Raw genomic sequence first — 15,821 nt, forward strand, 5'->3', positions numbered from 1 at the left:
ACAGCTAGAGACACGCTTTTAGTGCATCTCCAAGGGTGCCCTGTTATTTTTACTTAGTGAATTTGACAACCCTGTTCATCAGCAAACTAGAAAAAATCCCACCAGGGACAGGAGGATCTTGAAAATAAGCCCAGCCTGGGGTTTCAGATATAATTCTGCAGCTCAGCTTCTTGAGTTCAGATCCTGATCCATCTGTCTGACCTTGGGCCAATAACTTAACCGCTCTGTCTTGATTTCAATATCTATAAACGGATGAACACCATGGAAGACTTTCAGGGTTACGTTCCCATCCGAGGCCAGCGCTGTACCACCGCAGGGTCGATAACCCCCTAGCATACCAGCTGTACTTTCTGAAGCTACTGGTGGGTTCTGTGGAGGCTCTTCACCCACCCCTGGCAGCCGGGGCCCCCTCAAGCCTCTGGTGGCTTCGGGGACGGCAGAAACCGCGCAGACAGCACCACCTGGAGTCGAGTTCTCCCTTTACCAAGGGAACCGGCCTCCCCTTTCTTTCCCATTCCCGGCCCATGTCTGGGCAACGCTTCTGCTTTCGCTTGAGCTCAAGTTAATTTCTCAGAGAGCTTCGGAGGCGCGTGGGAAGGTCCCGGGCGCCTGGGCAGTTCCTCCCGCGATCTAGCTTGGGGATCGGCCCGAGCCGGCGTCTCCAATGGCAAGTGTGTGCGTGTGTGTTTAGAGGCGAGCGCGGGGCTTTCAGCAAAGGCTGCCGGGTGTTTGCAAACCAGGGCGAGCCCCTGTGAAAGCGGATAAAAGAAAACATTTATTAACGTGTCATTACGAGGGGCAGCGCCGGGCCGGAGCTGTCGCACGCCTCAGGGAACACTTGGCTCCTCGCTGCTGGGAGGGAGGAGGACGGGGAAAAAAAAGCGGAAAGAGGCTGGATTCTCTGCGCGCCAGCCCGGGGGCCTGATCCATGGCCCTCGCGACTTCGCGCCGGTGTCTGGCGGACTAAGAGATGCGCCCCCGGTCCGAGTGGCACACACGCGCGCACACACGCACGCGCGGTCCCGGCTCGCCGGCAGCTCCCTGCTCAGCGCACAGCAGCCTCAACTCCGCGCCCAGGGCGAGCGGGAGCGGGTGCGGGTGAGTGCGCCCCGGGCCCGCGAGGGTGCGCGCTCGGTGGCGGGAGCGCGGCCGGCCACCGGCTCGGCAGGCAGCAGGCCGGGAGCCGCCGGGACTTCGGGCCGGGGCACCGGGCGGCCGCGGAGGCGGAGGTGAGGAGCGATGGCCGAATCGCCGGGTCCCCGGCGGGGCGGGAGGCGGTCGGGTCCTGGGTCCCCGCGCGCGGAGAGGCCGGGGCGGGCGGCCGGGCTGGGCGGAGCAGAAGCCGGGATGCCGCGGCGGCGGCTGGAGCAGCGGCAAGGCAGAGTCCCCTACGCCCCGCGGCCCGGCCCGGCTGCGGCAGAGGCGCGGTGAGGCCGCGGGGGCCGCGCGGTGAGCGGGGCGCGGGGCCGAGCCGGGATCAGGGATCCCAGGGCGAGCACGGCTCAGGTGAGCCCAGCCGGTCCCCCTGCCCGGCTCCGGGAGGGTGGCATCCGGAGGCTTCGGTACCGGCCAGCCTCAGGGGGGCTGACCGATTTGACCCCGTCTGCAAGGCTGGGCGGCTAGGAGAGGACTTCCCGCGCCCCGGTGGTTCCCGGGGAAGGGCGCCTGGACCCGCGGGCTGCAGGAGCATGGCTCGGTTGACCCCTTGAGGTTTAGACCCAGAGGGCCAGCTAGCAGCCAGACCACGTGTGGCTTGTCCGGGCAGGACCCGAGCAAGCAGGGACTAGGAACTCGCAGAACGGAGGACAAATGAAATCGGAAAACTTCTCCCGCGCCAGGTCAGAACCCATCGCCCTGCAGACCTGCGTCCGCCGCGGGCTCCAGAAGCCCGGAGGGGGACGCTGCAGCGGGGACTGCGACTTCGTTTAGAGAGTAGTAGTTCATTCATTCATTCGACAAGCATTTGTGGCGCTCTGAGCGTACCAGGCACGGAGTGTCACCCAGGGAAGCGTAGATGGCACTATTAATCCCTGCAAGGGCGGCTGGTGGCGAGAGGAGGTTCAAAGTGGGCAGATGGAAGGAGCCACCCACGGGCCATGAGTCTGCTTAATGGTCTCTTCCTGGATGGGACCCTGAGAGCCTTGTCTCACTACACAGTAGGACGCTCTGCACAGAGCGTGGCTGTGGTGACCCCCGTCCCCACCACCACCACTTCCTGAAAGTTCTGAGTGACCCCACCCCTTCAGGACTGGCTTTCCTGCAGCTTGTTTTAATCACTTTTTGAGTTAAAAGTCAATATTTAATTAACCAAGTAATTACATTCAGCTTACGTTTGAATCTGGATATTTGCTGTGTCTGTAGGGACTCCCGCCCTCTCCCCATCTCTCCATCTGTCCCTGCCTCTTTCCCACGGTGCACCCCCAGGCTACCCTGGAGGTGACAGAGATCAGGTGACATTGGCTTCCCCTGGGGACACCCTGGATTTTGTTCACCTTGCAGTTAGTGGTGACCGGGTCCAGCTCCTAACCCAAAGGGGATCAAGTAAGATACAACCATTGATTAAAAGGGGTAGGAGCTCCCTGAAGACCCCTCCCCCCACAATTCTCCACCCAGCCTGGCTGGTCCCCAGGGAAATCAAAACAACCTGTTTCTATGTGGTTTAGTGTTGAAATCAGCAGTTTATTGAGGATGGTGTTAGCTTGGCCAATGGCATGTCAGACCCGCAGTCCCTGCCCTGGCTGAGGGTAGTGTGTGGCTTTGGACTTTGTGTAACCCTCTTGAGGGTTTTTTTAATTTGAATTTATGACATTTTCTGAAACCTTAATAGCATGTTAGGTTTTCAGACCTAAGGTTGGAAGGATGGTTTGCTGAGTCAAGGCTGGCCCCGAGGGAGGAACTACGGACACCCTTGTACAGTCTGTGTGCCTGTGTGTGTTCCCCGGCCCCTGTGGGCTTCATTTAAGGACCCCATCCCAGATACAATTTCACACTTGAGATTCAAATGCCCTTTCACTTGGGAATTGAGTGCCTCTCTGTAGTCTGGGTTTGGTGCTGGGTTTGGTGGCTTCTGGACCCTGGGTATGGGAGGGGGAGGAGAAGTTATTACATAGCCATTATCTTTTCTTAGACTCTGCCCTCTCTGAAGACCTGTGGCCCTTCCTGCCTTTCTGACCAGTTCAAAGAAGTTTCCCCTTCACCTCAAAGATAAGAGGCAGGAAGTGTTTGAGCCAGGCCCTTAGACATAATAGGTCACATGTCCACACAAATCCGTGGCACATTCCTCACGCTCCTGGTCCACCCTGAACCCTAGGTTGATCTTCCTCCAGAGGTCTGTTTTCTAAGTGCAGGGGACAAGAAAGTCTGGCTGGTGAGTTAGTAAGGCTGGTTAAGTTAGAGGTCTGTCTGAATCCTTTCTTTTCCCCCAAGAACCTCTGCTGTTTTGGGTTGGAGTGGGGAGGTGCCCTGGTTTGTATTGCGTTGTTGTTGTTGTTGTTTTCTCTGGTTGTTTGAGTTTTTTTGTTTTGGTTTTTTTGGGGGGAGTGGTTTTTGGTTTTATTTGGGGGAGTGGTGTTTTGTTTTGTTCTGTTTTTTTGGGATTTGTTTTGGCTTTTTTCCTCCTTGTCTTCTCCCCCAGGGTTTCATCTCCTTCCCTGGTCTAGATGCAAAGGCTCTCTCAAATGTGGCCAGTGAAGAACATGCAGAAATAAGGATTTTAGCTCTTAAAAAGCACAGGGAAAGACATAGGATATTGTAGGAGTGAGACCCTCTTGTGGCTGGTGGTGGACTGGCCTCAGAGGGTGTCCCAGGCACTTGGTTTCAGGCTGGGCTCTGTGTGTCAGTGGACAGGAAAGTGAACCTCTCCATAGTGGCCATAGCAGGCCAGGACAGTCTGGCTATGACCAGCCCCAGGAGCTGGCCTGGTGGGGACCCCGGCAGATGCCCATGATCCAGCCAGCTTCAAGGCGCTATCTAATTGGGAGATCATTAAGATCATTATAATTAATTGGCATCCTGATAAATGGCGTGATTGCCTAATTGGGGTGGTTGCTAGGGAACTAGACCTCACTTGGAGCCTAGAGGGGAAGAGGCAGTGGCTGGCTGCAGTTGGGCGCTGGGGTTACAGACCCTGCAGCTCATGGGCGGGCAGCCAGAACTGTATCACCCACATCTGCTGGCAGCTGCTGAGAGCAGTTGCAGATGGGATGTGGGTTAGGGGTGTTTTCTTAGAAGGGCTGCAATCAGGACCCTTTCTCTCGCAAGCCATTGAAAGCGAGGCTCCAAAATCACTGGGAGGCAAAGGAAAAATGCCCGATGCCTCTCACAGGGCCTCAAATCCTAAGACAGCCCTGGCATTGGGCACCACTGGTTCAGGGACTCAGCGTTTGAAACAGACGCCATTCTTCCGTCTCCGCTCTGCCCTCTACCTCACTCTGTGCCTTCCTCAGAACTAAAGCTGCAGTCTCTGGCAGCCCCAGGCTGGGTGTTTAAGACAGCCGGTCTGTCTGGCCACCTGCCCAGCAATGACATGGGGGCGTGTGACTCAACCATTCTGTGCCTCTGTGTTCTCATCCAACAAGTGCTGAGGGTAAGTCCTCACTCCCTTCCCTGAGTCTGTGGGCCAGAGTGAGATCACCAACACCAAGTGCTTAGCATCTGTCCCAGGTAAACCTGGACCATTGTCATGAAGGAGATGCCCAGATGAGACCACAGTGTGGCTGCTCTCTCACCCCTGTGGTCACAGACCTAGAGCAGAAGCAAGCCTCTTTGTAGTGATAGTCCCTATGCCCCCAGATACCCTCCCATGAGACCACTGACCCATGCACTGGCTGAAGTAGTAAGTTACACAGGCCTCTGACTACAGTCTGAATAAGAAGAGAGGACTGCTTGGTCCTACAAGTGGGGGGTCCTCTGGAACAAGTGAGCCTGGCCATTTGGGAAGCAAGGATCCATCTGTATGGGCAGCCATGGTCAGAGGAGCCTGTCAGCACCCTGGCTGAGGTGAGAATCACAGGAACATCACCACCCTCCCCTTCCCACTGGGTCCTTGGGAACCAGAGCCTATCTTAGCTGGTGCTGTGGATAAAGTTGCAGCCTGGCTTTGATCCAGGGCTTTCTGAGGACTGACTTTATCTGTCCCTTCACCATGAAAATTATCTTGAAGTGTTTGTTTAAAAAAATGTAAAGTCTCACAGAGATAGCAGATACCCTGTATATGTTCAAGTCAGCAAAAGGCTTGGAAAGAGGACCTTGTCTACTTATGGCAACGGCAGTAGGGGACAGTACCCCAGATGAGAACAGGGAGACGGAGGTGCCACAATGCCTCCTTGCCTTGAACATGACAGCCTTCTTGGTATTGTGAAAGTCCTATTGCTACTCGATCCCACATAGGGCCAGTACCACAAGGGCTCACATTCCCCATGGGTCCCAGTACAGCACAGATCAGATGAACTCTTGTCATTAGTAAGTACCTGACAAAAGCCAGGTGCTGCCTGGGGGCCTAGCCCAGCAAGAGAGAACCTGGTCCTCCAGAGGGGCAACCAGTGAACAGGGCCATAGTTAAGGCTGTTCAGAACAGGCTTCAAAAGAACAGTAATGAAATCCAAGACACCTTCACCAGTGTGGAACATGGTAAGGCATCTTCAGGGAGGTAGTTCAGAGAGGCCTCCCTGAAGAAGAGATCTCTGAGCCATGGCTGAAGTGTAAGAAAGAGGCTGGCCTTGGGAAGAGCTGCGGAAAGAACATTTGAGGCGGTGAGAACAGCCTGTGCAAAGGCCCTGTGGTACAGAGGACAGCTTGTTCAGGACACAGAAGCCCAGTGGGAGTAGGGAGAGAGCCACGATGAAGACAGAAGTATGACATTCAGACTTTATATTTTAAATGACATGGACAGCCATAAGAGGCTGTCAGACAGGAAGGAGCCCATCTGTGTTTCAGAAAAACCTCTGCTAACACAATCAATCGGCTTGTTGCTAAGAAGTGGGAAGACAAAGCCCAGGACCATCAGAGACATGGGGGTAACAGAGAGTAGTCAGGGAACAAAATCGTGATGATGGTTTGGGCTGGTGCCGTGGGGATGTTTGGAGAATGGAGCCAGCAGGACCTGAGCAGATCCAGGGTTCAGAATAGGAAAGAGCCATTGATTCTCAGATGAGGGTGCTCTTGCTGGCTAGGGGACATGCAGCATTGGCAAAGACAATTTTGAGTGTCACAAACATGACACTGTGTGGGTGGAAACCATCGGTGCTTCTCAGCATCTTCCCGTCCTCAGGAGGGCACCCCCAAAAGAGTGACCAGAGCGCTGAGTTCAGTGACCAGGTGGCCTGGGATGAGGTGGTTCCTAGGCAACGAGAGGAGGGAGCAGGAGGGAAGGTTAAGGAGGACCGAGCCTGGTGGTTCTCTGGACTCCTCTCATGTTTTGGATGTGCGAGTCTGTAGTCTGTCGAGGCTGAAGGCCTGAACTTGGAAAAGCTGTTGTGCTTGCCAGTTATTTTAAGCTGCAGGACTGGACACACTTACAAGAGAGAACTCATATGGTATTCACTGGTGTGGTCCCCTGTCCCCAGGGCCTGTCACACACCTATTTGATGAATATTTTTGGACATCCCACCGCTCCCCTAGGAGCACTAGATCCCTCCCTCCTAGGTGATTGGCAGACAGAAATCACTACTGCGGCAGAGGCTGTGGATTGGGGGTTGGAGGGCATCTCCACCCTAGCAGGTGGCACAATGCCTCCTGAGTAGAGCAGCCTTCCAAGATTCCTCTGCAGCCGAGCCTAGCACTTTGCTAGATTCTCACAAACCAGTGTTTTACATTTCCAGTCTCAATAGGATTGCAAAAACACACATGGGCCCAGCGGCGAGGGCACCAGACTTGTAGCTGCCTGTTGTGTAAGACATAGCCCCCTGCTTTACACACTGGGCCCCACTGGAGACAGCCCTCCATTCCAGCCCAGACTCGAATCCTTAAGCTAAGCACGCCTGTGAGGCCTCAGGGTAGAGGAGGCTGAGGCCATAAGCTGGGGGACCTCAAGCAGGGACCTAAGATGTGTTTGGCCAGGTGGATGCCAGATGTGTCTGGGAAGTGTGTTGCTGACAGCTCTTCTTGTGGGCCCATGGCTGGAACCCTAGCAGGAGTCTGACCCACCTTGGTAGCCAGAGACATGGGGACCTGTGCAAACAGCCCAGGGAGGGATCTGTGCTTGGTGAGCCCTGCCTTTCTGCGGGCTCTGGAGACTTCTAAGGCCAGCTGCTAAGTTGGATGTCTCGGAGAACAGGGAAGCCGATCTGGTCGTCCCGATAATCTCTCAGAGTCTAATCACCGCGCTTTCTTTACTTAGAGTAAAATGGGATTCCTGGCTCAGCAATCTGGGCAATTGAAGTTTCTATTTCCCACACAACAAAACGTTCAAAGTAGTGGAGAACCCACGTCTTGTCTTTTGAAGACATCTTGTGACGATGTTTTTCGTTTTCTGCTCTCTACTGTCCCTCCATCCTTACTGTCCTGGACTTTCTTGTCTCTTGGTTTCAGTGTAGCTGCCTCAGCCCCAGTCATCAAATCTCCCTTCAAAGTAGGGATACAGGACAGACCTTTTTTTTTTTCTATCTCTTATTTTCCAAAGAACAAAATCCTTCCGAAGCTCACCCTGCCGCAGGCTTTGCTCCGCGTCTCCTTGGCTCCTGCCTGGGTGCTGTACTGGAGTCTGTACCAAACCCCAGGAAGAAGGGAAGGATAAGTGGGGTTTTGCTGATAGTCTTAGCTCAGTGCTTTCCAAACAGCAGATCAAACACCTTCTGGGTTTAGCAAGTGCTTTGAGGGGAGGTTTACCTGGAAGGGTCTCACAGATAACTTATCTGCACAGTCATCAATGAAATACCCTGATTAGGAATGAAAGGGAAAACAAAGGCAAAGTGGCTTATAATTAAACACGGTGAACACACTGCAGCCCGACACCTGGGTGGGACACCTGGGTGGGACACCTGGGCGGGACATCTGGGTGGGACGGCTGGGCGGAATGGCTGGGCAGGACTGGCGAAGGTGCCCACATTGTGCGGAGGGGCAGCTCACAGCAGACAGAGCCGGTGGATGTTTGGCCAACATGACCATAAACATTTTCTAGCAGCTGAGGAGACTTTACTGGGTGGATAACCCACATGCCAAGAAGCCACAAGGACCTGAACATTCCCCACCATCTATGTAAAGACCCAAAGTGTGGCTGTAGCACCCACAATCCCAGCACAATGGGGGCAGAATCAGGAGGACCCCTAAGGCTTGCTGGCCAGATTGTCTAGCTGAATCGTTGAGTTCCAGGTTCACTGAGAGGCCCTGTCTGCTGTCAGCCTCTGGTCTCTGCGCTCACAAACACACATACACATATGCCTAGTACCCATAAGACAATGGCAATTTTATATAATATTGAACAAATGGCCAAATTTCCCAAGTGAATTGAATTTTGCTCTTCCCTTAGTTTATTTGGGTGTTGGGTAAAAACCATTCAACAGTGATCTTGTTTGTGGGCAACAGCCCTTTTCTTGGCCCTGGAAGTAGCCAGCAGCTTTCTCCTCTGGATCAATGTCCAGCAGAAGTTAGGGAATCGTACTGAGACTCCGGCCTCCTGGTGCACACTTGTAATCCCAGTACTCCAGAGGCTGAGGCAGGAGACCATACATAGGGAATTTGGAGCCAGTCTGGGCTACATGAGATTCTGTTCCCCAAAATCAAAACCAGCCTCCCCTCAGCACTCCAGTGAGTCATAAGGTACCTCAGATGTCCTCACACTGTCCCAGGGTGCCCCCTTGGGCAAGGAGAGGCTCCCTGTGAATAACAGTTTACAGCAATGCAGATTTGAAGGGGGTTTTGAACTGGAAGCATCTAACCTAAAGATCCCTGTAACTCCTGTCCCTGCACCCGCCTACTGTGATACTGAGTGCAGCCAGCAAAACAAAGCCAGCCTTTGCCATAATCAGGGCCAAGTGTCTCTGGTTGATCTTGGGATCGTTGTCATCTCACCAGGATCAGATGGAGCAGGGGGAAACGAGACGCCTCAGAGGTCATGCTGTCACAATCAAAGACAACGGCTCTAATCAGAATGCCTTGCTTTGCTTGGTCTCTCAAGAGCTATGTGCAGGTGGGTGAGTCACTCTGCCCCTCTGAGTCGCTGTTGCCTCCGGTGCAAACCTGAACAGCCATAGCAGTCTGTTCCCCAAGTAGCTTTGGGGATCCAAGTCAATGCCTCTGCACTAGGTCCTGGCTACAGAAAAGCTGGCTTCCAGTGGCCACTGTTGTAGCTGTTCCTTCTCCTATCTGAGAATCCTTTCTTAGCTTTTGGGGCAGGGTTGGCTGTGCCTTTGGGGCACTGGCTCTAGAGAAGGCCACTGGCCTGCCTGTGGCAGGTGAACACAGTTCAGTGGGTCAGAAAGGAAGGTATCATTGGGCTTACTGCTCTGCCATACCGTGTTGGCTGCCCACCCACCTTACCGTGTCTTCCAAACCCCATCCACAGTAGCCCAGGAAAGAAGCCAAGCTCAGGGCCTAGAACCTGTCCCGAGAACCCAGAGTGGCACCCGTCACTGTTAGCACAGGCAGATGGTTGGAAAAGGAGGTCTTAGAATCTCCCAGTGCCCCGGCCACAGCCTGATGGTTAATCAAGCGCCTCTGGAGTCACAGTTCAAACCTTGAGATGCTTCACAGCTGCCCAGAGAATGCCAGTGTTCTGCGCTCTTGGAGACCATAAAAGCAGGAGAGAAGGCTCAGGTGTGCTGCTTCTGCCAAGTCTCAAAGGGGCTCCTGGAGATGGCACACATCCTGAAATAGCATTATGTCTATGCCTGCTCCTGCAATAAAATGCAGGCTCACTGCACTGTCCTGCCCTGTCTGTACCCACCCCATTTACCTCTCAGACTCTTGAAGCTTGTTGCCTGTCCTCCCCCACTCCCTATACACTGGCCACCTCTCTCTTCTCAGATGCTGTGAAGCGGTCTCCATCCTCAAGCCCAGGCACTTGCCCTTCTCACTGTCTAACGTCACCTCTGGCTCCCTCGGTCTTATCTCTAACGTCACTCTAGGATGACATTGTTTCCTCTGGAATTCTCTTATTTGTTATTGGAATTCTCTTATTTCCTCTCCCCTCACTAAAAAGTAAGTCCAGTGTGGGATGGCCTTGGTCTTATTAGAGCTCAGTCCAGCCCTGCAGGTCCTCAGCAAAGAGGCCTGCAGACTGACCACTGAAAGGAACGGAGTCTGCCCTTGCTGGAAGGCAGCTGCTCCGGCCCTGGAAGTCCAAACCTGTTTGTCGCTGGCAGAGAACAAGCTTGAGGTGGAGCTGGTTAGAGTCACACATTCCCACGGTAGCTGGCGGAGGAGAGGTCATCCTCCTGATGTCCGGGCCCAGGGACAGCAGGCCCCAGGCACATGGGGCTGGTCAGTCTTGGGCCACCTAGGAAGTGAAAGTTCACCTTTGAGACAGGTGGTGTGTGGTGGGGGTTAGGTTTCTCTCATTCCCCCCCCCCCACCTCCTAGCATCTAACCCTATCCCAGGAAGAGCTCTGAGCACTGACTGGGCTCCAATGGACTCAGGATGATTTAGGGCAAGAACAGTATCCTGCTCCATGTATGAGGGGCTCGCAGACTCAGTGTCCAGGAGGCCTGAGAGTTCAGTTCAGGGCCCTGTCTAAAAAACAAAGGAAAGTGTAAGGCCTCTAGGGTGCCTCCCCAGGGCCTATGTTTGCTTTTATGTTCTTCACCCATGTGTTGTTTTGAACCTTTTGGGAAAAATCAGTTAGTAGAATGTTGGAGGGTGGGGGTGGGGGCCCGACAGGGTCTTGCTATGTAGCCCAGGCTGACCTTCTGCCTTTGTCAGTCTCCCAAGTGCTAGAATTACATGCATATTTTAAAAGTTAAAGTTTTCAGCTTTTTTCTGAAACTTGTGGCCCAGGAGTGAGTGTGTGCTCTGTCGGGCCACCTGAGTGGCTCTTGCCCCTAGCCAAAGGCTATGACAGAGACCAGCTGCCTCTGTTCTTGCCCTGCCTGGTTAGTTTTCCCACAGTGGAGTGGGCATCTACAGGAAACAGAGGGGTTGAGCAGTAGCCCTGTATCAGGCCCATTCCTCCAGTTACGAGGCCCACACAGATGTCAGCACCCTGCTACGACGCACTTCCAGGGACAACACACTACAAGTATGTCTGTAGTGATACTAAAATCTTATACCTGGAAGGTAGCACACACTTATAATTCTAACACTCTGGGTGTGGGGGCAGTAGGATCATGGGTTCAGGGTCATCCTTGGCTACATATCAAACCTGAGACTTAGCCTGGGCTACATGAGACCCTATTTCAATATTACTGCTACTGCTAGTAATAATAATAATAATAATAATAACAATAATAATAATAACAATAATAATAATAATAAATCTGCCCTGTACTTGTTGCTTGACACTTAGTCATCCCCAAAATCTTTAAAAGCTGGAAGATGATCTCGTCTGTCTAGTAAGGGGGAAACTGAGGCACTATATGGAAAGCGTCTGTGGGGTAGTTCACTGAGCTCCGTTATCTTTCCGTCTCCATTGCTGGGCTTTGAGGTGTTTGGTGGAGGTGGCAGCAGCTCTACTGTGTTCTAAGGATGTGTGGGCTGCCAGTGGGCTGCTTTGAGCGACTCCAGCTGGGAAGTCCAAACTGGCTATCCCCTGCTGCCCACACCTAGTGCTGGTCCCAGGCATGGTTTCCTCAGCTGTGCTGAATCCCACATCTCTGTGGCCTGAACAGCCACGTGGTGGCCGAGTAGTCTAGCCTCGGAAAGTGCAGAAATGAGAAATGCCAAGTCTTAAGCCTTAGACTGGTCCCGAGTCACACTGGCCAGTTTCTCTAGGTCAGAAGAGGGTGAAGGGCTGCACCATTTCCTGGGGTGGAGACTGCGCAGGGGTGGGGCTGCCGGGCAGAGTCTGAGGAAGTAACAAATCACACACCCCAATGCTTGCCTCAGGAACTGGATTCATCTGGAGGGCACTGGAAGGCTCAGGGGTCTGTAGGAGGGCTGGGCTTAGGAGAACACAGGACACAGTATGGAAGTCTCTGGAGGTTGATAGCCGCCTTTTGGAATGTGGAATGAGGGCCTCAGAGAGACCATTCACCCCTGCTGGCGCCCTTGCTCTGAGCACTATCTGGGAGGCTGGAGCTCAGGAAGAGTTTCATTGGCTAGCCCTGGTCACATGGTCACCTTTGGTAGGAGAGTACCTCCTCTATGAAGTAAATTGGGGTACTGTTTTCCAAAGAAGGAAGGGGAGGTGGGTGCTTCTCAGGCAGGAGGAATGAGAAGTCTGTGTGGCCCTTACCAAGGTGGAGCGGCTGCCATCTCAAAGGATGGAGTTTTTTAAAGGCCGACCGCAACAGCTTTTCCTGTCCCCAGACCCTGCAGTGAGGTACTGTTGGGGTCTGGAAGGCCCTCTCTATAGGGCAGAGTCAACTCCCTTCATCCAGCTGTTCTTCAGTGTTCTTGTCTAGAAAATGGCGTTGACCTGTGTAGGCCCTCCTGGTACCTCAGGTACCGGACACACCCCGGTCCCAGCCTTGTCTGGACCTGGGTTACTCACTTTTCTTTCTTGCAGCCCCAGGATGTGCCTACGTAATGTGGCTCAGGTTGATGCCTGGCAGTCTGTAAGCCACTGCCCCAGCTCACAGGATCCACAGCCTCCTCTCAGATACTCACTAGCCACGAGGCACACAGGGCAGGAAGTGGGGCCCACGCGTTCTCTATTCATCCCATATATAGCTGGTTATTTGGTCAAAAGGACGTCAGACATCTGTCCCACCTGTGTACCCCAGTCTCTGGAATGACCAGGCACTGGTTTATTTATATTGTCTCGGGATGGAGGGATGGCTCAGCCAGCCGTCAGGCAGGAGGAGAAGAAATGACTGAGCTATTAATCCCAGCAGTCAAAATGCCCTAGTGTTCCTGGATGGTCTTCCTGAAGAACACAACAACACAGCCAGAAACACCCCCCCCCCGCGCTGTGTGTAGGATAGGGCACCCACGGGGCACGGGAAGTGTGGGGCTGAGCGATGGGGCGAGGGAGGCTAGGACGGTCAGTCCCCACTGAACACCAGCCCGCAATTAGGCGTGAATAACGACTCTGTTCAAGTTGGGCTTTATTGCTTTTGGCTCGAGGCCTTTTACAGAAATAACTGTAACTCCTGCCAAGGAAGCTTTTGTCCTCAGCTGAGAGGAAAGAACAAAGGACAGAGGTGGGAATGTCTGCATCTGATTCTAGTTCCCCGAAACACCCAGGAAGGACAGCAGGCGTGGCTGCCCACAGGCATGGGCTAGTGTATAGCTGTGTCCACTCTCGGCTGTGCCAACCAAGCAACTCCCCTGCATGCTTCTGCCATCAGAGCTCTTTCTGCTCACTCCAGTCACGGGGCCTTTGCCTTTATTAGTATTCCCGAGTGGTGTGGGTGGGTTGAATGGGCGCCACAGCGCGCGTGTAGAAGTCAGGTGACAACTTCGTGAGTTGGTTCTCTTACCTTCGTGTGTGTTCCAGGATCAGAGTCCAGTTTGACTGGCTTTTGTAGTGAGTGCCTTTGCCACTGAGACATCCCGCTGTCCCTTTCAAGTGCCTTTCCTCTCCTTTACTTAGAAGACATTTCATGAGCATTGCCTAGGATACCCAAGGCCCAACCAAGGGTTAGTTCTGAGCAACATGAAGTCAGGAGGGAGGAGTCAGCATTTCAGCTACAACCAGCTTCTCACTGACCTTTGAGTCTCAGCTCAATGTCACCCCTTCCCAGAGGCCTCTTCTGGTTGATGCTCTAGCATCACCCCCCAACCTGACTGATTCCTTCAGAGCTCTCAGAAGAGTCTGAAATTCCTCATTAGTTCATTCTCCTTTGTCCGCTCCAGATCGCCAGTGTCTGGAGCCAGCCCTGCCTCATATTCCCTGTGGTACCCACACACAGTGGTTAGCACACACACAGTAGGTGCTCAGATCCTATACACAGTGGCTAGTACATACATAGAAGGAGCTCAGGAAAGATCTGGTGGCCTTGAAGATTCCCCCATAACTCTCCAGCCAAGCTGCAGAGGGTCCTCATTGTGAGTTTAGAATGGACCGACTTTTCCCTGTGGCCTGTCTCCCAAATGTAGGTCCTTTCTCCTTTTTAACATTTAATTTTTAATTATTTGTATGCGCATGGGGGTTGTGTATGTGAAGGCAGTGCCTACAGAGGCATAGGGCATAGGATCCCGTGTGAGCTGTTCAGTAAAAGTGCTGAGAACTGAACTCAAGTCTTCTAGACAAGTAATATGTAATAAGTGCTCTAAACCACTGAACCATCTCTCCAGCTCCTGGGTCCTTCATCTGTGCCCATGTCCCCGACTATAGACAAAGGCTGTGGCAAACGGGTATCTTTTTCCAAAAATGATCAGATAGTACTGAAACTTATTTCGAGGCAAGCCATCCTAGGGCTGCCTCCCCAGGTCACACTCCACCCTGTGTGAGGTTCTCTGAGCATCTCGACTCTTACAAACAAGGAGCTGGAAACAAAGCAATGGAAAGAAATTAATGTTTCCTCGAACTTCAGATATAAAAGCCATTTCTATCTTTCCCAGACCTGACTAGGAAGGTTGGTTGTCACAAAGCCTGGCAAGACAGCCTGGTATCCTAGCATACCTACGGCAGAGGCAAGCAGCTCACTGCTGGGTGTGCATAGGAAAGTCCAGACCAGACAGTACCATACGGTGAGATTCTTCTCCCTCTAAAAAACAGAAACAAGGTCTAGGAGTGCAGCCTGGATGGTCGAGTCCTGCCCAACATGCACAGAGCCCCGGGGTCTAGCCCCAGCACTGCATAAACACAGTGTCATGGGGCATGGCCGTAATCCTATCACTCGGGTGGAGGGAACAGGATGGTCAGAAGTTTGAGGTTATCTTTCATGAGTTCAAGGCTAGCCTGAGATATGTGAGACTTTACAATTAACTCACACCTGACGCCAACCCCTCTCGACCTCTGGATCCTCCTTATCATGGCTTTCTCCCTACTGAGTCATACAAGAAGTTAGAGATAGCTAGGGACCTTCAGGTTACCCAGACTTCCTTGGGCTCTGAGGAACCTCTGGAATGGACATGGGACAAATTTATATCCAATAAGCAGGCAGCTCTCACTGCCCAGCAGGGCAGGGACACTGAGGTGATGGTCTGTGGGCCATTACCCTGTGTGTGTTTGAGAAGAGCCACAGCCTGTTGTGTTTTTCTGTGACCTCTAGACTCTCTGTGAGGAGGCGAGGTGCATGTCCTCTGCCCTCAGACTAGCCCGGCTACATCACACACATCAAGAGAATGAAGGGCAAGATTGCAAAGCCATTGAAGGGAACAGGCAGCTCCTTCTGTTGCTGGGCACCGAGCTTTGGAGCCCTCTCTTGGCCCCACCCTGAGTCCACCAGAAATGTGCCGCATGCAGGTGTGTTCAGCAGCCAGCAGCTAACTAAGTCACAGCTCTGAAGCCTCGTCAGCCATGGTACAAACAGAACAGAGAGCAGCCATTCTTCCTGAGTCTGACAAAAATCAGTGAGTTTGACTCACGTCCCAGAAGGGCAGGAGGGAAAACTGACCTTAAAACAGAGAGGAAAAAGGGGTTGGGGGTGGAGAGATGGCTCAGTGGTTAAGAGCACTGACTGCTCTTCCAGAGGTCCTGAGTTCAATTCCCAGCAACCACATGGTGGCTCACAGCCATCTGTAATGGGGTCTAATGCCCTCTTCTGGTGTCTGAAGACAGTGACAATGTACTCGTGTGTGTGTGTGTGTGTGTGTGTGTGTGTGTGTGTGTGTGTGTGTG

General features: G+C 53.2%; 1 protein-coding gene across 2 annotated transcripts in view; it reads left to right on the forward strand.

Annotated features, from left to right (window-relative positions):
* The first annotated feature begins 486 nt into the window (after window positions 1-486).
* The window catches only part of Sulf2 (sulfatase 2), an 80,352-nt gene continuing 65,017 nt past the window's right edge, over window positions 487-15,821 (forward strand). Inside the window, exon 1 of one of the 2 annotated variants that reach the window (XM_028769529.1) lies at window positions 487-667. The gene's annotated coding sequence lies outside the window, so the exon portion shown is untranslated. Of the gene's footprint in view, window positions 668-1,822; window positions 1,839-15,821 lie in introns of those variants that run through there. The other variant, XM_028769530.1, reaches the window with a different exon arrangement.

The sequence above is a fragment of the Grammomys surdaster genome, unplaced genomic scaffold, assembly GCF_004785775.1.
Source record: "Grammomys surdaster isolate TR1022 unplaced genomic scaffold, NIH_TR_1.0 193, whole genome shotgun sequence".
NCBI classification, from domain to species: domain Eukaryota; kingdom Metazoa; phylum Chordata; class Mammalia; order Rodentia; family Muridae; genus Grammomys; species Grammomys surdaster.